The following is a 26,987-nucleotide window of genomic DNA, read 5'->3' as shown; positions in this document are numbered from 1 at the left end:
CTTGTTGATGGCGCAGCACTGAAATCTGTAGCAATTTGCTGAAGGGTTGCACTTCTGTCACGTTGAACGATTCTCTTCAGCCGGTGTTGGTCCCGTTCTTGCAGGATCTTTTTCCGGCCGCGGCGATACTGGAGATTTGATGTTTTACCGGATTCCTGATATTCACGGTCCACTCGTGAAATCCCCACTTCATCGCTACCTAGGAGATGCTGTGTCCCATCGCTCGTGTGCCGACTATGACACCACGTTCAAACTCACTTAAATCTTGATAACCTGCCATTGTAGAAGCAGTGACTGATCCAACAACTGCGCCAGACACTGGTCTTATTTAGGCGTTCCGACCGCCGTCGTATTCTGTCTGTTTACATATCTCTGTATTTGAATACGCATGCGTGTACCAGTTTCTTTGGAGCTTCAGTGTATACGCACCACACTGAATAAAGTAACATACCAAATGGTCTTACAAAAATAAACAGTTCATAGTGGCATTTTTAATGTCATGCAGCCGGCCGAAGTGGCCGTGCGGTTCTAGGCGCTGCAGTCTGGAACCGCAAGACCACTACGGTCGCAGGTTCGAATCCTGCCTCGGGCATGGATGTGTGTGATGTCTTTAGGTTAGTTAGGTTTAACTAGTTCTAAGTTCTAGGGGACTAATGACCTTAGAAGTTGAGTCCCATAGTGCTCAGAGCCATTTAATGTCATGCACACAGTTTCGACAACTTACTTTAATGTAATGTGTATTTCATCAGGGGAAATAGCGCAAGACTAAATTTGTATCCTATTTAGTCAGAGTAGATGATACTATTTGCTACCCTCACGAGAAACCAAAGCTTAACTATGTTTGATATTTAAAGCAATGAACGGGTGCACATAGCGCTTTTCTGGGCTTTAAATGAAGATAAGCCACAATAACATGCCTTTCAGAAACGCTCGTGATTGCACCTGGAAGTGGAACAGAAACGTGAGGTGTTCATCGGGTGTCGCACCGCAAATCTCATTACCTCAGTGAGAACTGCGCCTTACTGTGTTAAAACCAGGGCCCGGCCACTGCGTGCCGAGCTTCACGTGTGCAGGCTGTACAGGCGGCGTGCGGACCAAAGACCGGTCTGTCTCGGCTTTTCTCGGAAGTGGCCGAGAAGAGCGCGACATTATTTTCATTGAGTACTGCGATGTGGCTTTTTTCAGGCGACACAACTGTCTTCATATCGGCAGAACGGCTGTTTCCCCTCCGCTATTTTTTCGTGGTATGAAGTTCGTTCACACGTCTAGTGCCTGTTTGCATCGAAAGAGGCGGCTAGCGATCTGTCGTCAGAAGCCTTAACACACGAATGGGAATGAGACAAGAGAAGGATGAGAATTCCCAGTAAATATTAAGCAGCCACATATCTACAGGTACTGCACATCTCCTGCGAAACGACAATGCAATCCCTTGCAGAATGAATTTAAAGATTCAATTGACAGTCGATCGACAGAGGGGATTTATTGTTCTGTACATCAGGAAGCACTTTTCCTAAATTTACAGGTATGCACAGGGTTGCCATATCTAACTGGGACCTCGTTCGGATGCTCTGAGATGGGGGTGTAAAAATGAAGTAAAAAATTTATTCAATATAGTATGTTTTATTTAGAACACACCTACACAGAATTTGTTGCGGCAGAAGTATTTGGTATACCATATTTGCCAGAAGCTCTCACCTTTTTCAGCAAGTCTTTTTTCCCTTTTACACATTTATAAAACCCCATGCAGGTCAGCTTGCAGTTAAACTGGTACTGTAAGGTTGATACCACAGTCCCTGGCAGCAGCCGATTTCTTTCATCAATCCACTGGGCCGACATCAGCGAAACTAATACTTCCACAGTGGCGTTGTGTGCGGGAATGGAAGTCTAAACACTCCGTGGAAAAACCACTTTTTTCCACCGAGTGTTTAGACTTCCATTCTTTCAAGTCATGCTTAGTTTCTAAAGAACTCTTCAGATACATATACTCCTGAAAACAACTGTCGCCTAAAATCTTCAATAATAATAGCATTTTCAATCATCACCAAATCTAGGGTTTCAGATAGCGTCGTTCAATCAAAAACTTGATATTTATTAAAAGAAACAGCCCATCTAAGTAATGAAATGCTATGATATAGAAAGCCATTTCTGCTTCCTCATATTTCGAAATAAAATTAATTATTTCTTGGCTAGTGTTCTCATTCTTTAATTTGTTCAAATTCACCTTGGTTTGCATGCCAATAAACCTAGCAGTCTTCTTTTCATTCAGACATCTTCGAGTGTCGATTAATATAGTTTATTTTAACGACTGACACTTTATTCTTGTCACGCTTTATATTTTTTTCAAACAGAGCCAGGTGTGACGGCAGAAACACGAAGTAAATTTCACTGATCGTGCTACTGAAAAATCTAAAATTATTCCAGATGGCCTGTCTTCGGCGTCAATAAATTGTTTCAATGTAATCCAAGCTTAAGGATTGTATCAACTGCGAACATTAACAACAGCAATCTTATTTTTGAGATAGAAGAGTCTGATGACTGACATCAACGTATAAGCAGAACTCTCTCAGCTTTTCTGTCCTTATCGTGTATATTGAAAAGTAATTAAATATTTTCGTGACGATTATTTCAATGTCTACACTTGCGACTACAGCAGCCCCTGATAACTCAGGCTGCATTTACATGTCGCGCTAACAGATGGCGTTACTTCGGTACTTGAGTGGAGCTCGTAACAGTATTTTACAAAATCGGGACAAAATTGGGTCTTATTGGGATGTCAGGACAAGAAAGTCCATACCGGTGACGGTTCTGATATACCGGGACAGATGGCAACCCAAGGAATGCAGCACTTGAAGAAATTGGTGGAACAAATAGTGAAGTTTCTGAAGTCACACATTTATTTCAGTGTCAGTTGCAACAATTTTCGGTGGAATTGTACGAAACGTATGGAGAGTTAAGTCATATTACTGCAAAGCATGTTGATTAAGTCGAGAGGCATACTTTTAACGATTTTTCGATTTAGAATTCGCTATTTTTGAATTTATGAAGGAAAAAATGAGTGCAGTAACGAAAATTGGAACATCTGGAATGCACTGCAGACCTCGCATTTTAAATGGGCCTGACTGCACACTCCGGTAGTAAGACATAGCAAGATGAGAAATAACTTCTGATTTGATGGGAATGCATATAAAAAGGAAATCGCGTTGTAGAAGGGACACATTCTGTCAAACACAGTCCATTTCCCTAGGTTCAGTGGCATTAAAGAAAATGTAAAGTCTGAAGAATTCATTGTTGCCTTGAAAGAATTACAAGGAGAGGTTCTTAAATATTTCGAGGACACTGCCAATCTGTTTTCGAGACCGTTTGCCGTTTCAGTTGAAAGCGCCCCTTGCATGTGCAGTTAATCGCAAGGTAATTCCTGTTTGAAAGACAAATCCCTTTAACGTTAACACTGCCCAGGACATCGACATTGCTTTCCTCAAGTAAAGTTTCCACGTCTCCACAATGAGGCTGCAAAAGTGCTACAATATTTCGTTAAAATACGTGTGTTTTCTGTAATGAAACTAAATAAGTCAGGATTACGTGGCAAACTGAGTGCGAAAATCTGTGAAGCTGTCTGCGTCTGTCTGTATGTCAACAGTCTGTACCAGATAAAAATTATATTATGTCTTTGGCATGCCAAAAATAATTAAATGATACTGAAAATTAGTTTCGTTGTGGACTATACTGTTGAGAAATGTGAAACATAACACCAAGTCGTATGCAGTGCAACTGTATTTCCATTTAAATGCGATGCGTTTTTAGTTTCCCCTGTTCCTCCTCCTCTGGCTCCAACAACGTGGCCAGGCGGTGGGCGAACTGTGCCAGACAAGCTGAGCGCTATGGTCATACCTGTAATAAAACTTTCATGAAAGATTATACTTCTTTATGAGGAGGCTGTGAGTAAATTTACATTTTTCAGCGTCAAATATGCAGCTGGCTTACTGTGTGACAGTTGGCAGCGTTAATATGAAAAGTGATGAGACATTTTCGGTTACTTTCCCGATTTTATCGATGACTTATGGCAAAAAATTGTTCTATCATTTCCTAGGAGGTGCCTCCCGAACTAAGCACTTTTGCTGGTTTAATTTCATATTGGAACACCCGGACAGTTGATTGCTTCCTAGTTCCGGCTCATGCGATTACGTCCAAATTCCGTACCTTGTTACGTTTTTGTACATGGACTTAGCAGTTTCTCGTCTGAATTTTTTGAGCGCTCACACCAGATGGCACGAGCTTCTTTCTAAGCATCGATCAAATTGTGCGCTATCCTCCAGCAGGGAATCCTTTTTCACCGTTAAATATTGATGCAAAATCGAATGTACTGTAGTCTTCGCAAAGCTCGAGGATTGCTCTATCTCACGGTAATGCACATGCGGATCCTGTTTAGCAATATTGTGCAGAGCATGGACGATTCTTGGAGCGAGAACCTATTTTGTTCTATCTTCCGAAAATACATTGCTGACGGAAGAAAGACAATGGCGAAATTCTGCAGAGAAATTTTGAACAATCACTTCTGAAACTGATGCAATACAAAGAGAAGAACTAAGTGTATCGAAGCTTCAGTGTTGAGTTACGCCTTTGGAAAAAATAGCAAGAAATCACACAACGAAAACCTTCAGTGAAATTTCTATTTTTTCCATCACACTGTGTCTTTAAACGCACACTGTAAACAAGCAACTCCGACTAATTCTGAGTTACCATTATTTTAATAATGAAAAAGACCAAATTTCAATATAATAGCAATGTAACCTCTCAACAGCGTTATCTGTCTTTTTTTGATGTGGCCCTCATCGACTTCCTTTCCTGTGCCAACCTCTTTACATTAGAACTGCACTTGACCCATTGTCCCCAATTATTTGTTGAACATATTCCAGTCTTTGTGTTTCCTTACAGTATTTACTCTCTAGAGCACCATCTAGTACGATGGTTACTATTCCTTGATGTCTTAGGAAATGTCCTGCCATCCTGCCCCTCCTCCTTGTCCGTCTTGCTTGCCTACCAGAGCCACGACCAGGACGTGGATGGTTCAAATGGCTCTGAGCACTATGCGACTCAACTTCTGAGGTCATCAGTCGCCTAGAACTTATAACTAATTAAACCTAACTAACCCAAGGACATCCCACACATCCATGCCCGAGGCACCCAGGACGTGGAACGGAGGATGGTAGATTACATTTTGTTGTCGATGTGACTTCGTCGTTTCTTACGTTTAAAAGTTACTAATCTCTCCACTGAACAGAACAGCCATGTACCCAGTACAGTATGTGTAGCTGAGTGCAACATTGTACGCGACCTGTAGTCACAAAATTTCAATTATCACTTTGAAAAAAATAATGTAATGTCAGAAGGAGAAAACCGCTGCGCAATCTTTCCTGGTTGCAGATTGTAAAATGATGAGAAAAAACATTATGACCGTCTGCTTAAAATGTGACGGTCTACCTTTAGAGTGATGCAGTACAGCACCATTCTCTGTACAATGGAGTCGTCAATTCCTTGATAGGTTGCCATAGGTACGTGGCACCATCTCTCTACACTCATAGGAGGGGCCTTCAGTAAATAATACAACAAATTTTTTTCTAAAAGTAGGTTGGTATTATTAAGGGTTGCAAAACACTTTATTTTATAACACTCTTCTCGCTACAAAACTATTTTTCAACACAATCTCCGCTCAATGCAACGGCCTTACGCCACCTTACAGGGAGGGCTTGAAAGCCCGCATTGTATCACTCTACAGGTCGACGTCGGAGCCAAAGTCATGCTCCATCATAATCACCTCCTCATTCACGTTCTGCTTCCAAAGGAATGTATCCTTCAAACAGATGGAAGTCGGAGGGTGCGAGATCCAGGGAGTAGGGTGGATAAGGAAGAACAGACAAATGAAGTCTTGTGAGCTAATCTCGTCGGCATAGAGAGACGCCCTGTAGTGCAGCGAAGTGTTCGATTCTGAACCGCTGATCACCTCGAACGTGAGTGTCCGCGCATTCCAGCATTTCAAGAGTCACAGCTGTGTGCGGCCGCCCAGCACGTGGCAGATCGGACAGGTCTGCGAGACCTAGTTCCGGTGATGACAGACTCCTCGCCCAACGACTCACCGTGCTTTTGTTCACTGCCAGGTCTCCGTAGACAATCTGCAAGCGCCTATCAATATCTGCTGTCTCTGGTTTTCTGCCAAAAGAAACTCAATAACAGCTTCTGCTTGAAACGCACCTTTACAGACACGACTTTGAAGGCTACGTGTAGCACAGCCACCTATCGGAATGCTATGCAACTATAGCGGCTGAAGCGGGAATATTCAACGATGTTCCACGACCAATTCTGCATTTTTTGAACCGAAACTGGAGGAGAAAAAAAGTGTTGCATTACTTATTGAACACCTCTCGCATAATACGTACATACACTTACGTACATATTGGCGATCACAGACTGTGAAAATCATCTGCCGACCTTAAAATGTTCCTCCTTAGATGGAGATCTTATGCACTTTGGATCCATTTCTCATGGACATGGACACCCAGCTGCTGAAGGTCCTTCCAATTGGACAGATACCATCAGGTTTCCCTGTAAGCACAGCTTTGGCATGGCAAGTGTCTAGCCTTCTGCTAGGCATATTCTCAGCGCCCTCATTTTTTGCCTAGTGTACGATTATTTCATCAGGTCGGAAGGTTCTTGGTTCATTCACATCTCCAGGTGTTCTCTTCGCGCTTTGGTCCAATGATCTTTCGAAACATTTTCCGTTCAAGAATAAACAGGTTAATCATTTTCTTTAGTGCTTAAGGTTTCTGTCCCACGTAACAACACTGATACCATCAATGCATTACAGGCTTAAAGCCTGATATTAATTGACAGATTTTTAATGACGTCATCTGCGTCTGAATGGTTTGCTAACGCGGAGCTGGCGTCTGATGCCCCCCAAAAGTGTTCCGCCAGTTTCCGAGCCGGGGAAACTGATGGCTAAGAAATCAGCTCGAGTACTGTACCATGCTAAAACCACTGTGGCACGATTGTGGCCTTGTGGCACGGACATTTACGCTCTTGGAAGATGCCATCGGTGTTGTTGAAAACATCAAGCATGAAGGGATGCAGGGGATGTTCAATAATGTCGAGATAGTGCAGAGCTGCCATGGCGCCTTCGAATGCTACCACAGGTCACACGGGAGCCCACAGCATAATACTGATCCAAGCGACCTCTTGCCGTGGCGTGGTGCATCTCTCAAGCAGCCGAATGACGGCGTATACGAACACAGCCGTCGATCTGTTTCATCCAACAAGGCGACACGTTTCCACTGATCAACTGTCTAATCCCAAAGTTCCCTCCCGTCTCGATTTCAGTCGCAATTGACAATGTCATGCGGTGAACATGGGAACACGTAAAGCCCCTTCTTCAGCAAAGTCTTCAGAGTAATGTGCTCTAGAACACTTGTTGCCTTTACTAACTTTGTAGTTGCCAGATCTGCCACAGATCGCCGCCTACCCTTCTTTACAGAGCGGGTACCTTCCGTTCCCCAAGTTCCGTGACGAGGCATGGACGTCTACATGACTACTCTGCAGTTCTCACTTAAGTGTGTGCCCTCTGCCACACACCGTTGGGTGGCTTGCGGAGTATAAATGTAGATGTAGATGTAGGGGGCGGGGGGCATTGAACCACTTTGAGATACATTATGTTCACTCTCCGACAGCGACCGGGAAAAGCGAGCACTTAAATTTGTCTCTGCGAGCTCTGATTTAGTTTATTTCAAGCATCATTTCTCCCTGTTCTCCCTGTGTAAGAAAACGACAAGAAAATATATTCGCATCCGGGGGAAAAGTTTGTGATTGAAATTTCTTAAAAAGATCTGGCAGCAACGAAAACGCCTTTTTTATTATTGCCACCCCAACACGCCTATCATATCAATGACGCTCTCTGTTCTGTTTTGCGATAATGCAAATCGAGCTGCCCTGCTTTGAACTTTTTCGATGTTCTCCGTCATTCCTGTCTGGTAAGGATCCGATAACGCACAACAATAATCCAGAAGAGGACGAACAAGGGTCGTGTGGGCAGCCTCTTTAGCAGACTTGATGTATCTTCTAACAATAAGTGTACTACCAATAAAACGCAGTGGTCTTTGGTTCACCTTCCGCGTATCGTCTATATGCCCGTACCAGTTTAGGTTTTTCGTAATTTTGATCGCTAGATATTTAGTTGAACTCAAAGTCTTCAGATTTGTTTGACTTATCGTGTAACCGAAATTTTTACTGATTCATTTTAGTACTTCTGTGAATGACCTCGCACGTTTCGTTATTCGAAGTCAATTGCCACATTTGGCACCGTACGAATATCTTGTCTAAATCATTTTGCAATTGGTTTCGACCTTCTGATGATTTTACTAGATGGCAAACAGTCTAAGAAGGCTGCTCAGATGGTCTACTAACCGTTTATACACCTTCTTGCCTATTTGTAGTTTCACCGTTCTCAGTCATTTCCCGCAGACGCTCACAGCAGTAGCACGCGAGCTGTCGACCAGGTTCACCTGTTGAAAGATGCTCTTCCCAGGCGCCGGGTCATAATAATTTTCCCGTTGTCGAAGTCGCTTATGTCAGTGGATTCCCTATTTGCGGCCCGGATCGTCACTAGAATGCCAGCATTTCTGCCAAAGGAGGAGGATCCGGTTTCTTACTTGTTTTCGGCGTCCGGCCTGCCCTTCTGTGAAAATCAGAACTTGGTGGCAGTGATTCCTCTTCAGCCAGCAGGGAGGACAGTGAAGGACGACGATGATAAACGCCAGTAACGACCAGACACGCAACAGGGCGATTGCGGCGGCAGTGACGCCCTGGTCGGCTGTTGCTCCGCTACATCTGTGGAATGCTAGCCTGCTGTTGGTTTCTTTATGGCTCGCGCGAGGACCGGTTTTCTCAAGTCGCCCGCTGTTAGTGGCTCGGACGCCCGTAGATTCCTGGTCCTATATTTAGAGTACCGGACCGCTAGCGAGTAACGACTCCTGATTGGTGGTTCCATTGAGAGCTACAGACGCAGCCGAATGCAATTGTAGGTTCATCGAACGCATAAATCGATACGCAGCTTCCGAAATAACTCACCGTCATTCCACCTCCACAGACATGCGCTTCGCTTTAAGCCGCTCTCTAAGTCACTGCCTTCCTACTTACAACGCACAGCAAGCATTTCTGTATTTTCTTCAATGTAAAAATTCGTTTCAGAGATGAGCTGTCGCGATGCATTCACGCAAAGTAACACAATCACTATCAGGTGTTTATTCTCTGATAAGCACATCTAAGTTGAAAGGAGTGTGGTACTGTATGATCATCATTTTATCCTGTGTCTACTACATTTACAGACAGTGCGCGAAAAAAAAAAAAAAGTCTGTAAGCCCGAACTCGTCAATTTTATCAACTTGTGATTGTTGGTATGGCCTTCAGTGCGAAGTCTTGGTTCACGCAGCTCTCCACGCTACTCTGTCCTGCGCAAGTCTCTTCATCTCTAGATAACTACTGCGCCTACATCCATTTCAAAGTGATTGCTAAATTCTGTTGGTTTCCCTTTACAATTTTTACGCTCTGCATCAATCATTACAATAAAATTTAAAGTCAAAGACGTAATCTTCCTGCAGCGAGTACATCTCACACAGCGTACTGCGTAAATTTCGTGATTAACTATTTTAAAAATTGATGTACGACTCATTCATGTTTCAACTCTTGTCCTAACGGTTGTCTTGAACGCTTGTTATCTCTCTCTTATCAACCTCCGGATGGGACGGTCACTATACCATATATGGGAATGAATTAACTAAAAATATTGAGGATTTCATTCTATTTTATAAAGAAGAAGACTAACTAATATCGTGGTCTACTAATTGTAAGTATCTTATGCGATTTCAGGCAGCTTGAAGTGTTTGGTTTTGCGACGTTACTAGCGCACGCCATTAGCGTAATATCATTTCCAAATTACTAGGTAAATTATTCGAGCCTGTAGTGTATACATTTAACGAAGTCTGACTACAACGTTATCTTCATGCAAAGCTGATTTCTTTGCATCAAACCTAATAATTATACTTTGAGGCATCACCAAGCCCACATTTTCCAGTTACGACTAATGGCTTTGAGAGTCAAAGTTACGACGAGAAAAGCACACATATGACACTAAAGACAATCTTATGCCATATTACTGAGGTCAGCGACAAAATGCTTTCTTTTTCGTCGTCTATGTCATGTGTCCCACCACTAAAACCATCACTTTTGAACAGATGCTTCATTTTCTCTTCGTTTTATTTTCTGGGATACATTACACCTGCATTACCAAATCGACGATTCCTTGGTGCCACAGACTATCAACCTACGCCTGCTTTTAGTCAAGTTGAACCATTGTGCACAGTTCGACTGAGTATCTCCTCGTTAGTTACTCGATTTCTTCATCTAATCTTCAGCATTCCTCTGTAGCACCACACTTCAAAAACTCTGGTTTCTTCTGGTCTGAATTGTTTATCGTCTACGTTTCGCTTCCGTAATAGGTTACACTTCACACACTGTCAGAAACACTTGCTAACACTTAAGTTTATATTCGATGTCAGCAAATTTTTCTTTTTCAGAAATGCTTTTTTGCTATTATCATTCTGTATATTACATCTTCTGTACGTCGACCATCACCAGGTATTTTGCTGCTGTTAATGTATCATTTCCTAAGCCAGTTCGCTCAGTATAACCTGGCTTGTTACCATTAGTTTCGAATAACATGCTAGTGTGACGGCGATGTTTCCGGAATTTGAATAGGAATCCCTGGAGGGAAGGTGAAGTTCTTTTCAAGAAACACTGAGAAATTTTAGAGAACCGGCATTTGAATCTGACTGCAGAGCGACTCTAATACCGCAAACATAAGTTTCGCGTAGGGACCACGAAGATAAGATACGACAAGTTAGGGCTCATATGGAGGCATATGGACTGTAATTTTTCCCTCGCTCTGTTTGTGATTGGAACAAAAAAGCAGACGACTAGTGATGGTACAGGGTACCCTCCGTAACGTATCGGACGGTGGCTTGCGGAGTATGTAGGATGCAAAAGATATGTCTGGCGGGTATTAATATGTTTAGAGGCTATTCTTGGAACTACATTTTTGCGCTTATAAAGGATCCAAAGTGATGAATCACACCGAAGAATCGTTCGTACGAGATAGATAAGGAAGGGAGATTGGGATTTTGTCGCGATCTAAGACTTTTCAGATGAGTATATAAAACTACTGGCCGGATAAGGATAGAGAAGGCTGTGTGTAGTCTTGTTTAAAAGTAGGCATCGCCTCAGTAGCCTTATTAAAACTACAGAAATTCTAAATCACGAAGACTTGGTGCGGATTTAAACTCCGCACCTCTCGATGACGAGTTAAATGTCTTTTTTTTTTATTATTTTTTCACCTTCTTCGGACCGCGCGGGGTAGCCGCGCAATCTATTGCACCTTGCAACAGTTCTCGCGGCTCGCCCCGTCGGATGTTCGAGTGCTCGCTCGGGCTTGGATGTGTGTGTTGTCCTTAGCGTAAATTAGTTCAAGTTAGAGTAAGTAGTGTGCAAGCGTAGGGGCGGATGGCCTCAGCAATTTGGTCCCATAGGAACTTACACCTTGTTCGGCCTACCCGGAAGACAGTTGTTCACAGTCCACCCCGTAGATGAATTGCATTTACTGGGGTTTTTCCTGTGAATCTGTCTGGCATCTTCTTTCCCTACTACTAAACTTACGACACGGTTTGAGCACAAGTCCCTCCAATTGGTTATCTCTAAATATTTGACATGGTTTAATTTCTAAGATCCTTCAGTAGTCGCGCAATAAGACGCTACCAGGTCTTTGGCCTTATGAAGTGCATTGCAGTTACTTGCTCGTTCTGTACAGTGTATTTATTTTATACTACGAAAATATTTTACAAAATTTTCCCATTGGTGAACTTTCAAGCTGTTTAAATTTTAAAGGGGAAGCGGAGATACTTTCAAGTGAGATCCTCCAAAGTTCTGATTTCACACTCTAAGAGCAATCATACGAGACTCAAATGGAACGCTACTCGTACAACTGAAAGATACCATGTGGAGCAGAGGCCGATGCTTTACTCAGTTCACTGAAACTACATGATTTTGAGGGCAATATAATTAAAATACACTGAGTGAAATTCATGAAATTGAAGAATGTTAGCGGTTTGGCGTTGATAGAACCATTAGACAATTCGTCGATTAGAATATGTTATTCAGTATTTTGCCGGTTCTTCATCAGCTATGCGGTTTTTGCTTTGCAAACGTACAAATATGAAAGATACCAAAGTTCATGAGTATATTCTTCTGTTGTTAGGCGGTTAGGACAAATAAAAGTAAGGGCTCAGCCGGGATTTGAACCCGGGACCTCCTGCACCCAAAGCAGGAATCATACCCCTAGACCACTGAGCCACCTGTGAAGAGTGTTCGAGTATGAAGGAAGACGTTAGCTTTCACAGCAGGTGAGGCGACCTAGTTGTATACTTAGCAACCTTGATGCACTCCCTCGCTGTGAGCAGGACGCCGACTCAACAGCACACGCACGAAACGATAAACATGGTCCTTTTCTTGTTGTCTGTTATGCAATAACAAAGTACCAACCAAAGCCCAATTTTTTACTGCTGTCTCATTTTTTTCTGTCTCAGGTCATCAGCCACCATCGTCACATTATTTCTTACGATTTCAGAAAGAAGGAAGATTAAATTGACAACACCTTTTGTATTTCATTGGCTTCGGAATGCAACTTCAACGTAGGACGAACTGGAACAGAACCTAACTACCGAGAAAACTACTGCACTGTCTGAAAGATGGCCCAGTACCTTCAGTCCGAAGGCAGGATGATTCCAGGTTAATGTTACGTCCGCGCCGGGATATGAGGGAAATAAGGGCGCAACGTCCCTTAAAATCGATCGTGATTTTTTTCAAGGAACCATCCTGGCATTCGTCTGAGTGACCTAAATCTTGACTGTCAGTAATAGACTGTTGCACGCAAGTCCAGCGCCTTAAGGAATGCGCCACCCAACCCGGTATTTGACAACGCTCTCATATCTGTACGATACAATATCAATACCACCTTCAGCAAATTTTACAATGATTTGCACTGCATTGGTATAGATGAACTTCATCACTCAACGTTCTTATTCACCTTGAATGGCAACTAATAACCATTGTCGAAATGATAACTGTCCGTATTTTTTATTGCACCGGCAGATAGAGTTTTATTTATAGATTAAAAATGTTATGTAGATACAAAGCAAACAAACTGATGTAGTAAAATATTCCCATTTTCTGTCGATTGATAAAGTTCTTTTTTCTTTTTTAGTGTATTCCTTGGAAGTTTTCGTTTGCTGACTTTTACTCAGCGTGAATTCAATTATTATTATTTACCGTATGTAAAGTTTGATTGGGGAGAAGAGAAGTTTGTGGCACAACTTGACCAGAAGAAGGGATCGGTTGGTAGGACATGTTCTGAGGCATCAAGGGATCACCAATTTAGTATTGGAGGGCAGCGTGGAGGGTAAAAATCGTAGAGGGAGACCAAGAGATGAATACACTACGCAGATTCAGAAGGATGTAGGTTGTAGTAGGTACTGGGAGATGAAAAAGCTTGCACAGGATAGAGTAGCATGGAGAGCTGCATCAAACCAGTCTCAGGACTGAAGACCACAACAACAACAACAACATGTAAAGTTTAATGAGTTAACGAAATTCCACTTGAAAACATACTAAGAAAGATAAAGCTTTAAAAACGAGTTACTACTTACTCGCGTATGGATTAATCGAAGCGATGTTACTTGTGATACATTTAAGAAAAAAGAAACAAGTGTAAAAGAAGCATCAAATAAAAAAAGTGGTTTTTTAAATTTCCTCTTCAAGACATGGTAGATAAGATAAAGGTTTAAAGGGCGCATTTCCAGTCGCTAATGTAGCGTAAAATTAGGCGTTTCATTGTGACATACTGCATATTAAGAAAAGCAAAACATGTATAGGAGAAGAACAACAAAAGAGTTAGTAAAGAGGTATAAGGTAAACCTAACAATAAAAGTAATCTGTTATTATCTACCTTTGAAAATTCCATAGCCTTTTTCGCAGTAACTGGTGGCACATTTGAAAATGAGCACGATATGAGGGAGAGCACATAATTTATGTGGTCACACGTAGTTTTAAAGCAACTGATATTAGTCAAGGAAAAACTACTGGTAGAGAGCGAGAAACGTACAGAAAATATCATACATTTGAGTATTTTAATACTCAAAAGTTATACGAAAGACTTGACTTCGTGTTCACTCCTTTTGTTTGCACAAACTGGACGTGTAGGAGATAAGGATTTGTTGCATTGCATTAAAATTTTACACATTGTAAGAGTGTGTAGCGTAAAAGCAAGGGTTCAAGAGGATGCTTCCTTAAGCATGTAATCATTGATTATCTGCATTAAAGATAAACCGATCTATCATAAATCAACACAATTTACGAATACCATTTCCATCTTATATCTCAATAAGTTTCAAGATCACTCCGCAGCACATGTAGTAAACAGCGGTCGCCGAAACTGCAGTTATTGATCTAGCTTTCTGCTTCTGAAACCTAATTTCGTGCTAAGAGAGGACACTTATTTACAATTTTTTGTAGTTGCAAAGTTAATTCAGTGAGTGGCCTCAGATGCATAAGAATGCTCAGGGACAATATGGTGGCGCTGCAGTTTGATACTGTACCACGGACAAATACAACGAAATGGCGCGCTTCAAGGGGAAATTATCCTGAAATAAGTTCATTAATAAATATATTATTTTAGAAACAGTATAGATGACTTAGAAGCACACGCAGGTTCTTAAAGCAATACAAATAAGCGCTAATTTCAGAATAAGTCATCGGAACACTGTAACCTCCCCACAAAATAAAAATAAATATTGTGGATAATGATTCTAATTTTTGTGTAACCTCAAAACAAAATTCTCATTTGTTACCTCCCTACAAAATTCTCTCTCATTTAATCTAAGCTCAAAATTCATTGACATTTAGCGTAACCTCACAACAGTAAAAATTATAATTATGTCGCTCACATTCAGTATAACATCCGAATAAAAAAAATAAATTCAGTAACCTGGTAATAAAACATTGTGACAAACCTCTCAAATTGACGCTCACTTACGACTTTTCAATAATTCACTGTAAATTTAACCTGGTAAATTTTGGACGACAGCAGTGCTGCGTCATGGTCCTGAAAGATCATTCCGAATAAAAAAAAGGAAAAATTCTTACCTCAATGAAGTCGCCGGATATATCTGCTCTTACAATAAATTTTTCCGGCACAGCTCTGTGCAATGCTGGCCGACCTATCTGTCATTTATGAAAAGGAGCAACTGATTTTTCTATTGCAATAATCGGGATGATCATGGATGGGAGAAATTAGTAAATTCTTTAAATTGAAATGAATGGTTGTTAAAAGTTACTTTTTATGAGGAAGATTATTATTACGAGGGTTTTTAAAACATTTACATGCGACTTGACATAACATTAATACAAATGCGCGAGGCTGCTTTTTACCTTGTACAATAATACTCAGGCTCCGGCATCGCTGCACCGCGACCAGCCAGCCAGCCAACACGATACACCATACCAGACCAGAGCAGACTCCAGACTAGCAACAACTTACTGCTGCAGCTACACAGTTTCTACTGCAGTCAACACTGCTCTCTGGTCAGAGACCTTGCATATCGCAGGCGGCGCATGAGCAATACATCGAAATTACATCTGCTCGGACCTCTTACATAAATAAAATTACATCTGCTCGGACCTATTACAACACTTAGTACATAACGTTTAATAAGACAGCAACTCTATTACAATACAGGAATACTTTGAATCTATAGCACGACGAATTAAAAAGATAGCATTATCACTATTATCAGCTTCCATGTAGTCAAAATGGAGCAGCATACGAGTCTGCATTTCTCTAAGAGGAAGAATACTGCCGCAAGCCTGAACAACGAGTCATCATCGCGAGTAAGCCGTGCAGAAATTTAGCAAACAATTCCAAAATAGCCTAACCAGTTCAGCTAAGTTTCACCACGGTAAGTAGTTGAAAAACTCTGACCCAGATTCTTCATCATTTGCAAACTAGCTCAGATCGACGCCAGGCAAGCCCAGTCTTCCTATCAAGGCAAAACTCTCATCAGTACCAGAACAGAACACACTAAGACGCACAAAAACAATTAGTCACTTCTAAACCGCGAAAGCTTCTCTTTGATTGACAGACAAACCGACCTCCCACAATTACGGAAGTGTCTCAGAAAACAAGCAATGAGATTGACCAAACAGCTTATTTCGATCAATCGAAGCTCAGTACAGTAGAGACGCGTGAAGTACTGCAAAGATAACTGTTACGATCAACTAAAAGTAAAATATAGTAGACAAAAATGACAATGCCGATTGAACAGGCTACTTTCAACTTCACTGATCTTGTTTCTTTTTTTCCCTAGTGTGGGGGTTGTGATATTCGCTATTTTTGGCTTCATTAAAACAGCAAATAGTTAATACTTTCAGCCAGAAGGCAAATACTTGTTTATAAAGAATGATTAATGTATAATAAGGCGTCGCATAGCGACGGTGGAATTTCCTAAACAAAGTAATTCGTCTCTTTTGGCGGCAACATAAACAGAAGAATACGGATAGATGTGCGATCCTTCACTATTTTGTTCGCTGGAGAACAATTGAAGCCTTGAGCGCTAAACACTTTTACTGTTTTTCATAAGTAACACGGGCGCAGATTTGTGGCGGCCCGATCTAATTTTTTATTAAATGTATAAAAACGTGTTCCGTCTAGGTTTGAGTGAAGTGTAAAAAGAAGAACTGTTATAACTTATCGCGACGACGCGCGAGCGACTCAAGAGATCAATGGCTATCTTAAAGAGCGCTCAATGCACATGAAACGGACATAAAAATCTGCCGTCATTATAGTACTAAGCATAAGGTACGATGTATGTTTTAGTTATAATAAATATTTGTTCTCGAAATATTGAATCATTTAGCAGTGCTCATTCCTATCATCTCCTCAGTATTATTTTCATTTTAATTATGCATTTTGCTAAGATTACAGACACCAAGATTAGCAGTCCAATGTGAGTGTTACATTGACAAAAGGAAAACTGATTTATCGTCTTCTTGCATCAGCTGTAATATTGAATCTCCCTTTTGTGTGATGTTACAGTTGTTTTTGCTCCCTTAAGAACTTTCTGGTCCCTTAGGAAATTGTTTTGTCATAACAATAACTTCACGACCCGGTATGATCGTATCTACGATCATGAAGTAATTAGAAAGCAATTTCTTAATCAATAGCACGCTAGCTGTGACTGCTTCAAGCCACGCGAAACTGCAAGTAAGGACTAGTCACATTTCATACTGCAATATTTTATGACAATGGTCAATCCATGATTCTTACGCCAATTGTGACTGATAAAACAGTACGCGAAATCTCAATTTCCAACTTTTCCATTGAATAACAAAATCACTTTTACTTTGTTACATCACACTTGGCGCCCGAACAGGGAAAAATTGTCAGGTATCGCTGTTACATCACAGGGTGTATGGTGATGGCGGGTGTTGGGGGCGGGCTGCACTTGTTATACGTTGGGTAAATGTTCTTGAAGTCGTTGTCTAGGGGAGTCCACGAAAGGTCTTGACTCCTCGTAGTTCCTGTACCGCTTTGTCCTCATACTCCGCAAGCCACTTGACGGCGTGTGACGGATGGTACTTCTGGTATCGCTAAATCATCCCCCCCTACCCTGTTGCACTCATGAATGGTGCATGGAAAGAGCGACTGTCGGTAAACTTCTGTATTCGTTCAAATTTCTCTAATTTTCTCGTCGTGGTCATTTCGCGAGATGTATGTGGCGGGACTCTTCCCGGAAAGAACTCTCGAAATCTCAATAGTAAACCTCTCCGTGATTCACAACGCCTCTCTTGTAGCGTCTGCCACTAGGGTTTGTTGAGCATCTCTGTAAGGCTCCTGCGCCGACCACAAGATCCCGTGACGAAACGCGCCGCTCGTAGTTGGAACTTTTCTTTCTCTTTTCTCTCCCCCTCCCTTAGATTAAGATTAGAATACTCAAGGATCAGTCGAATGCTCTTTCCGTAAGTCAATATATTATTTTTTTATGTTTGGCGAAGATTGCGTGTGCGGTCATGGCGAGAATCCAAAACGAAGCTGTTCAGTACGGTTAGGTCACGAAAATGATCTATCAGGATGACGAGAGCGGAAAGTGTGATCTTTTCCTATGTTCTGTTTGTATGAGCTAACATTCTTTTACATGGAGCCTATATTTCGCTGGTTTCTCCGTATGTGAAGCAGCGCTCTAGAAAGTAAGCGACCAACGCACTGAGATTAGTGAAATATTGGGGGTAAGATCAATGCACCAACCGATTCATCTTCACAAAATAAGGGCTCAGCCGGGATTTGCACCCAAAGCAGGAATCATACACCTAGACCACTGAGCCCGGTACGAGATATAAATCGCTATCAGAGTACAGACGTTAACGGCAGCTATGACAACATTCCTGCTCCTCGCATGCCTGGCTGGCTTTGTGAGTCACGAAGCAGCCAACCGCTCCATTCGGGAAGCTGCTTCACGGACCAGCACACGTGCGCTAGTGCTTATATTGTGGCCCTTTCTTATAGCACGCGATGTCCTAGCAACACTTTCGTCACTGCTGGAAATATATTGCGCACCATCAGATGAACTGCAAAAAAGAGCGTAAGGCTACAGACAGAGACATGCAGAATGAAACGCGTTTCGCTGTCAAAAGGACAATTCAGCAATAATATCGAAAGCTCTCACAAAACCCAAAGAAATTCTGGTTATCTTCAAAGGCTGTTGGTGCCACCAAAGTTAGTGTCCAGACACTTGTGGGAAAGACAAGGACTGAAGCTGAGGGTATCAAAGCAAAAGTAGAAATGCAGAATTGGTTTAAAATGTTCATTTACAAAAGAAAACTCTGGAGTGTTGTCCCAATGTAAATTTCACACCGCTGCAAAGAAGAATGAAATAGATATCAGTCCCTGCGGGAGCGAGAATGGCTGCATTTGTTAAAATCAGGCCGGCCGGTGTGGCCGAGCGGTTCTAGGCGCTTCAGTCTGGAACCGCGCTACCGCTACGGTCGCAGGTTCAAACCTCCCTCGGACAGCCGGCCGCAGTGGCCGAGCGGTTCTAAGCGCTTCAGTCCGGAACCGCGCGACTGCTACGGTCGCAGGTTCGAATCCTGCCTCGGGCATGGATGTGTGTGATGTCCTTAGGCTTAAGTAGTTCTAAGTTCTAGGGGACTGATGACCTAAGATGTTAAGTCCCATAGTTCTCAGAGTCCTTTGAACCATTTTTGCCTCGGACATGGATGTGTGTAATGTCCTTAGGTTAGTTAGGTTTACGTAGTTCTAAGTTCTAGGGGACTGATGACCTCAGATGTTAAGTCCCGTAGTGCTCAGAGCCATTTCAACCAATTTTGTTCAAATCGAACAAAGCTCCAGAGCCGGACGAAATCTGACAGATTCTATAGCGAATTTTTCGGTTGCGCTAGCTCCCCTCCCTTAACCATAATATACTGTCGGTCTCTCAATCCCAGCAGTTGGAAGAAAGCACAGTTTACATCTGTCAGCAAGAACAGCAGAAATGATCCACTAAGCTACCGCTCAATATCCTGGGCATCCATTTTTATGGAATCTTAGAAGATATCCGAGCTCAAACGTAATCTATTATCTCGAACAGATCGACCTCCTCCATGCTAACATGAATGGATTCCGAAAACGTCGACCATATCGAACCCAACTTCCCCTTTTTTCATACGGACCAAGGTAGATAAATACACCATTTCTTGATTTCTTAAAAGCATTCGACTCAGCAGGTTTACCGTCCTATGGGGTACCAAGTGAAGTTTGTGACTGTATTAAAGGTTTCTTCGTAGGGAGGATGCTTAATCATGAATGGAGAGTCATCGACAGATGAAATAACTTCAGGTGTGCCCCAGGGAAGTGTGTTTATGTTAACGACCTGAGTCACAATATTAATAAAGAGGTTTCACAGATTATGCCGTTATTTACAATGGATTACTGTGTGAAAGACACTGCAAAAATGTTGTAAAATCTTGATAAGATTTCAGAATGGTGAAAAAAGGGTGTCAACTTGCTTCAAATGTTCAGTTGTGGGCAAAGCAGGTGGCAGACCGCGGTTCATTGGTAGAACACTGTGGAAATGTATGTAGTCTGCAAAGGGGATTGCCGACTAAACATCCATGTAACTCATCCAGAATGTTGCTCAAGTAAGCGGTCCCATACCAATTGGGGCTAACAACAGTATACTAACTTCGCAGCAGTTTTAAACGCAAATGTTTATACAGGGTGTTTGGAAACTCCCGTTACAAACTTCGAGAACTTGTAGAGGGGTACATAATATTTGGAATAGGAACCCGTGTCTTGAAAGGTACCGTTTCCTTGCTACAACCAGTTGAAAACATGTTTGTAACGCGACCACTTTTACAAGTAATTTATTAGGCGTAACCCGGTACATCACCTGTTTCACATTTATACTCATTAATAACCAAAGTAAATGCTCGTGTACGGGTTCTCTTCAACGTGATGCAGTACGGCCTCTTCCACATCGGCTGTTCGGCGTGTCCTTGGAGCACCACAGACATGCCTGCTGACGGTGGAGGTACCATTTTCTCGAAGGTGTTGCGTAATTGTGACAAAAAGGGTATGCGATGCAGTCGTACGTTATGGGTAACTATCTTGACAAAGGCAACGAACAACTCTTCCATTACCGTGAAGTTCGCCACTCAAGAGCATCATGTCGATGTATTCTGCAAATGTCTGCTCAATCACGTTGCTCTAACACTCACAACAGCTGAATAACGCTCAAACCAGGGCAGAGAAGAAAGACAGACGCAGCCAGTTCAACGTAAGCATCCCCCTCTACCCACCATAACTACCCTGTTACATACCTACCTAGCAAACATGTATTCAAACGGCTGTAGCACGGGTTCGACTTCATAATATTGTCTACTCAGTCCCCCTCTGCAAATCCTAAAGGTTGCTAAACGGAAAATTTCCGAACGCCCTGTACTTAACGGTGCAGTCTTTCAAGGGGAGATTAGATCGTTTAAAATCGATCGAATGCATCAATATGGCCTGGTCAGGAACTTCAAAGTGAGGGTCAGACACACACAGTTTAACATGTCACTGTAGGATTCCTAACGATATTTAGAACTTATGGACCTGTAGTACGACAGAGAGTTTCGTAGTAAAATAAGTCTTGTAGACTCGTAAAAAATTTTTCTGGACCAAAATTTCCACAACGTCACAAGTATACAGTTACGATTATGTTGGTGTTTGGACCTAAGCTGTTGTTGTTGTTGTGGTCTTCAGTCCTGAGACTGGTTTGATGCAGCTCTCCATGCTACTCTATCCTGTGCAAGCTTCTTCATCTCCCAGTACCTACTGCAACCTACATCCTTCTGAATCTGCTTAGTGTATTCATCTCTTGGTCTCCCTCTACGATTTTTACCCTCCACGCTGCCCTCCAATACTAAATTTGTGATCCCTTGATGCCTCAGAATATGCCCTACCAACCGATCCCTTCTTCTAGTCAAGTTGTGCCACAAACTCCTCTTCTCCCGAATCCTATTCAATACCTCCTCATTAGTTATTTGATCTACCCATCTAATCTTCAGCATTCTTCTGTAGCACCACATTTCGAAAACTTCTATTCTCTTCTTGTCCAAACTATTTACCGTCCATGTTTCACTTCCATACATGGCTACACTCCATAAAAATACTTTCGCAAACCACTTCCTGACACTGAAATCTATACTCGATGTTAACAAATTCCTCTTCTTCAGAAACGCTTTCCTTGCCATTGCCAGTCTACATTTTATATCCTCTCTACTTCGACCATCATCAGTTATTTTGCTCCCCAAATAGCAAAACTCCTTTACTACTTTAAGTGTCTCATTTCCTAATCCAATTCCCTCAGCATAACCCGACTTAATTCGACTACATTCCATTATCCTCGTTTTGCTTTTGTTGATGTTCATCTTATTTCCTCCTTTTAAGACACTGTCCATTCCGTTCAACTGCTCTTCCAAGTCCTTTGCTGTCTCTGACAGAATTACGATGTCATCGGCGAACCTCAAAGTTTTTATTTCTTCTCCGTGGATTTTAATACGTACTCCGATTTTTTTCTTTGGTTTCCTTTACTGCTTCCTCAATATACATATTGAGTAATATAGGGGAGAGGCTACAACCCTGTCTCACTCCCTTCCCAACCACTGCTTCCCTTTCTTGTCCCTCGACTCGTATAACTGCCATCTGGTTTCTGTACAAATTGTAAATAGCCTTCCGCTCCCTGTGTTTTACCCCTGCCACCTTCAGAATTGGACCTAAGTATTTATGCGAAAAACTTTTTTTCCGCGGTGAAGAGAACGGTTGTACCCACAGAATCTCACCGACTCACTTCAGTCTAAAAGCTTATCTTCGAATTAGCAGCGCTTAGAACGTCGTACCAGACATTGATGCCTTAGTGAAAAGCAAAATAAGTAACATTCATTGACATTTAGTGTTTAAGTGTTTAACGTCTGAATGTATCACGAAATACAATTGAAGTCAGTGTAAACTTCGTCCGAAAACGACATTCATCAGAAGACTGCATCAGTCATAGAAAATACCACGTTTCGTACTTAGCTACTCCAGGTTCTCTGCCTCATCAGTTAAAAGAAATGTAAGACATTTTATCGTCATTTCTCATCAGTGCAAATAAATATTTTGTATCCCGCCTGGAAAGGCGGCGCTCCTGTGAACTGCTTCTGTAATACAGGCCGAGAGTGAAGGAAGCGCGTACGAGCAGGAGAGGTGAAGCACTTCGGTACTGCATGTAACTTCATCACTTTTAATAGAGTGAAAAACGCAAGTAAATATCAAATGCCTACGTAACTTTGGCTAGGATGAGCACGTAGATGTGAAGCCGTAGTCAATGTGTAATCCTGTGAAGTTAGGAAGACTGTTCTGTATAATCTCAAAGATAACAAATATTAGTTGCTGTACAAACTTTAACTGAACGTAACTAATACAAAGTCTCAATAGCAAGTTAGCCCACTCGGTAGTAGAAGCAGCCGACCAGTGTGGCCGTGCGTTCTAGGCGCTTGAGTCTGGAACCGCGCGACCGCTACGGTCGCAGGTTCGAATCCTGCCTCGGGCGTGGATGTGTGTGATGTCCTTAGGTTAGTTAGGTTTAAGTAGTTCTAAGTTCTAGGGAACTGATGACCACAGATGTTAAGTCCCATAGTGCTCAGAGCCATTTGGTAGTAGAAGCGATATTTCCAGGCCGTCTCCTCTTAATGAAATGGGCCGGAAAACAAGACGGCGCTCGCTGAGCTCCGCAGCGTCGGCCAGAGGGCGCTGTGCTAGACGTAGTTAGTCTTCTTTCGTAGTGTCAACTTACGAGAGCGTTCACCTACGCTGTGGCATCGTAACTATCGACACCACAAAATATGCCACGAAAGACATTAATCTGCCACCGTGAAGTGATGCATCTCCCTGGAACTGTTAGTGGCCTTATAATAGAGTCTTTGACAACAGTTCCTCGCGCCCAGCTGCCTTGTTCCGATTCCACCTCCCAGTCCAATTCTGGCCGTAAGCCTGCCGGTTGCTCGCTGCTGAGACAAAAGCGTGAGCCAGCTCGCACGAGTGGGTCGGTGGACAGGCCTGGTCTAAGCAGTCATTCTCCCTGCGCTCCATACCTGAAGTGGAAGAAGCACATGCTGTTGTAAGGAACCCCTGTCACGCACTTCACTGTGGTTTGCGGAGTGTGGTTGTAGATGTACCGGGTGATCAAAAAGTCAGTATAAATTTGAAAACTGAATAAATCACGGAATAATGTAGATAGAGAGGTACAAATTGACACACATGCTTGGAATAACATGGCGTTTTATTAGAACCAAAAAAATACAAAAGTTCAAAAAATGGCCGACAGATGGCGATTCATCTGACCAGAATAGCATGGACTGAGGTCTGGTGACCTGGGAGGCCAAGCATGAAGAAAGTGGCGCCTGAGCACACGATCATCACCAAATGACGCGCGCAAGAGATCTTTCACGCATCTAGCAATATGGGGTGGATCGCCATCCTGCATAAACATCATACGTTCCAGCACGTGTTTATCAGTCAGCCTGGGGATGATGCGCTTCTGTAAAATATCGGCGTACCTCTCACCCGTCTCGGTAGCACTTACAAAACCATAATCACGCATTTCCTCGAAGAAAAAAGGCCCGATAACGGTAGATGTGGTAAATCCAACCCATACCGTGACCTTCTCGTCGTGCAATGGAGTTTCCACGACAGTACTAGGATTTTCGGTAGCCCAAATTCTGCAATTGTGGGCGTTGACAGACCCTCGGAGCATGAAATGAGCTTCGTCGGTCCACAACACGTTACTCACCAATCGTCATCTTCCGCCATCTTTTACGCCCACACCACAAATGCCCTCCGCTTCACTAAATCGCCAGGTAACAATTCATTATGCCGATGGATTTTGTACGGATAGCATCCGTGCGACTGTATGAGCGCTGGCTTCCCCGTGCATAGAGGAACCCGCAACAGTCTCCATTTCTTCGTGAACTGACTCAGCAGCATTACGCCTTGTGCTCGGTCGGCCACTACGGCGTCTATCGTCTAAACAACCCGTGGCTTCGAACTTCGAAATCATCCTCGCCACAGCTGCATTTGTCAATGGATCTTCGTTCGAATCCCCTTCCTGTGGCGATAGGATCGTAACGCTGAACTAGCACATTCCCCATTCTGATAATACAGCTTCACTAAAAGCGCCTTTTCAGGTAACGTCAACATGCTGCGACTGCTGGCGCATCTGATTCTCTCTCTCATTACAGCTCCTTTTATACACGATTGTCACGTGCAGTCACTGACGTTATGCTGTCCAGCGCCATCTGTCTGACATTTTGTGATTTTTTTTTTTTTTGTTCTAATAGAACCCCCATGTCACTCCAAGCGTGTGTGTCAATTTTTACCTCTCTATCTACATTATTCCGTGGTTTATTAAGTTTTCAAATTTATACTGACTTTTTGATCACCCAGTAGAACTGGATGGTCTATGACTAGTTCGCATTTCACCGTAGTGCAAACATGAAGTCTATGCCGAGGAACCTACGTGCATTTTAACTCACTGTTATTACGAGAAACTTGATAGACCAAATGTACTAAACACTCCTAGCGAGATCACCAAATTCTTACAATATTAATGAACGGTAGGTACGAATTTCAAAAAAATTCAACAAAATCACGAGTAGTTCAACAATAATTTGTTAGAATTTTCTTAGTCGTAGAAGCGTAGGGAGCAACTTAAAAACAAACGCTTAAAATTCAAGGCTGTCCTATCACGTTACTTGGAACACACCACCCATCAAGTCTACAGACTAGTTCTGTAACTTTATTATACATTCTACTCCTCCCACTTCGTTAGGTGAGGGGGAGTGCTGTAAACAGTGCAATGACAGTCGTTCAGGTTAAAGATTTACAACATTTATAGAGACTTAGAAATCTTTATTTTAAATGAAACAAAGGTGATACTGTTTTCTTACAAATTTCAAGTTAAATGAGACTGTTTCTTAAAGTTTTGTAGAATCCAATACATTGAAGAAACGTGGTAGTTCAAATGGTTCAAATGGCTCTGAGCACTATGGGACTTAACTGCTGAGGTCATCAGTCGCCTAGAACTTAGAAATACTTAAACCTAACTAACCTAAGGACATCACACACATCCATGCCCGAGGCAGGATTCGAACCTGCCACCGTAGCGGTCGCGCGGTTCCAGACTGTAGCGCCTAGAACCGCTCGTCCACGCCGGCTGGCAACGTGGTAGTTGATGTTGCTCAGTTTATATGGAGCTTCTGCACCAGAGGTAAGAGAAATGTTGAGGTGAATAACTTTAGTTCAAGATGTGAGCGGAAGTAAAGAGGAACTTGGGATTGGATGTTTATATTGCTAGGAGAGAAGGAGTAGTTCAGTATGGTTCGGCTGGTTTGGGTTTAGAAACGGCGGAAAAGGAGCCTTATACTCAGAGAGATAGAAAAGAAATTGTTTTGTATGATACGGCATATAAACGTTAAGACGGGTTCCATTCTCAATCAGTGGGATCTCATTGAATTTTCATAGCAGGAGGATAAAAACTATGTATATGTTTAGAAGAGTGACATGAATCGATATAATTGTGAAAGTACATCAGGATGGGTAATTATAGGAGAAATGATGTTTTGTGTGAAGTTCAGGGGCCTTGCAGGCTTTCATTGTGGGTGAGACAGTATGGGGATTTCATATCGTGATAAACGATTCACGTCGAGGAACATGTGAGGATGAGGAAAGGTAGGTGAATATCAAGGCATGGGTTGGGGGGGAGGGGGTGGAGAGACTAGTAAAATTCTGAGGCTGACATCCAAGAGGTGTCGACAATGATAGGGATGGGACTTACAGTTTCCTGGGGAGTAGCTGAATAGCCTGCTACCGGTTACCTTTCTGATAATTTATTTCACACGATTACTTTTATTTTAAACAGCAGACATTGGGTATTCCACAGTGCAGTTAAGTAAATCATTTTAGAGCACTGATGTGCCAAAACATAATCACCACTGGCCACCGGGAGGCTGAACGCCTCCTCGTAGTGTTGCGGGCATGTGACGCAGTAAGGAAGGAATGTAAGTGGAAGAGAAACGAATGGGCAGTCATTATTGCGAAGATACCGGACGCAAATGTGGAAATCCACTGATATAAGCCGTTTTGACAAGGGTCACATGTTTGAGGCGCTGCGACTGGAAACCAAAATATCTGAAAGGGCGAAGCTGGTCCCTTGTTGGCGTACTACTGTTGTGAGCACCTATGAGAAGTGATTGAAGGGTGGCGAAATAAT

At 42.5% G+C, this 26,987-nt stretch overlaps 1 protein-coding gene and 1 non-coding gene across 2 annotated transcripts in view; one reads left to right on the top strand and one right to left on the bottom strand.

Annotated features, from left to right (window-relative positions):
• LOC124617385 overlaps positions 1 to 26,987 on the top strand; it is a 1,108,641-nt gene that overhangs the window by 745,458 nt on the left and 336,196 nt on the right. The window lies entirely within an intron of this gene.
• Positions 12,373 to 12,444, bottom strand: Trnap-ugg. Its single transcript has one exon. It is a non-coding gene; the product is annotated as a tRNA-Pro (tRNA).

The sequence above is a fragment of the Schistocerca americana genome, chromosome 1, assembly GCF_021461395.2.
Source record: "Schistocerca americana isolate TAMUIC-IGC-003095 chromosome 1, iqSchAmer2.1, whole genome shotgun sequence".
NCBI lineage: Eukaryota > Metazoa > Arthropoda > Insecta > Orthoptera > Acrididae > Schistocerca > Schistocerca americana.
This window is presented reverse-complemented; position numbering and strand designations above follow the sequence as displayed.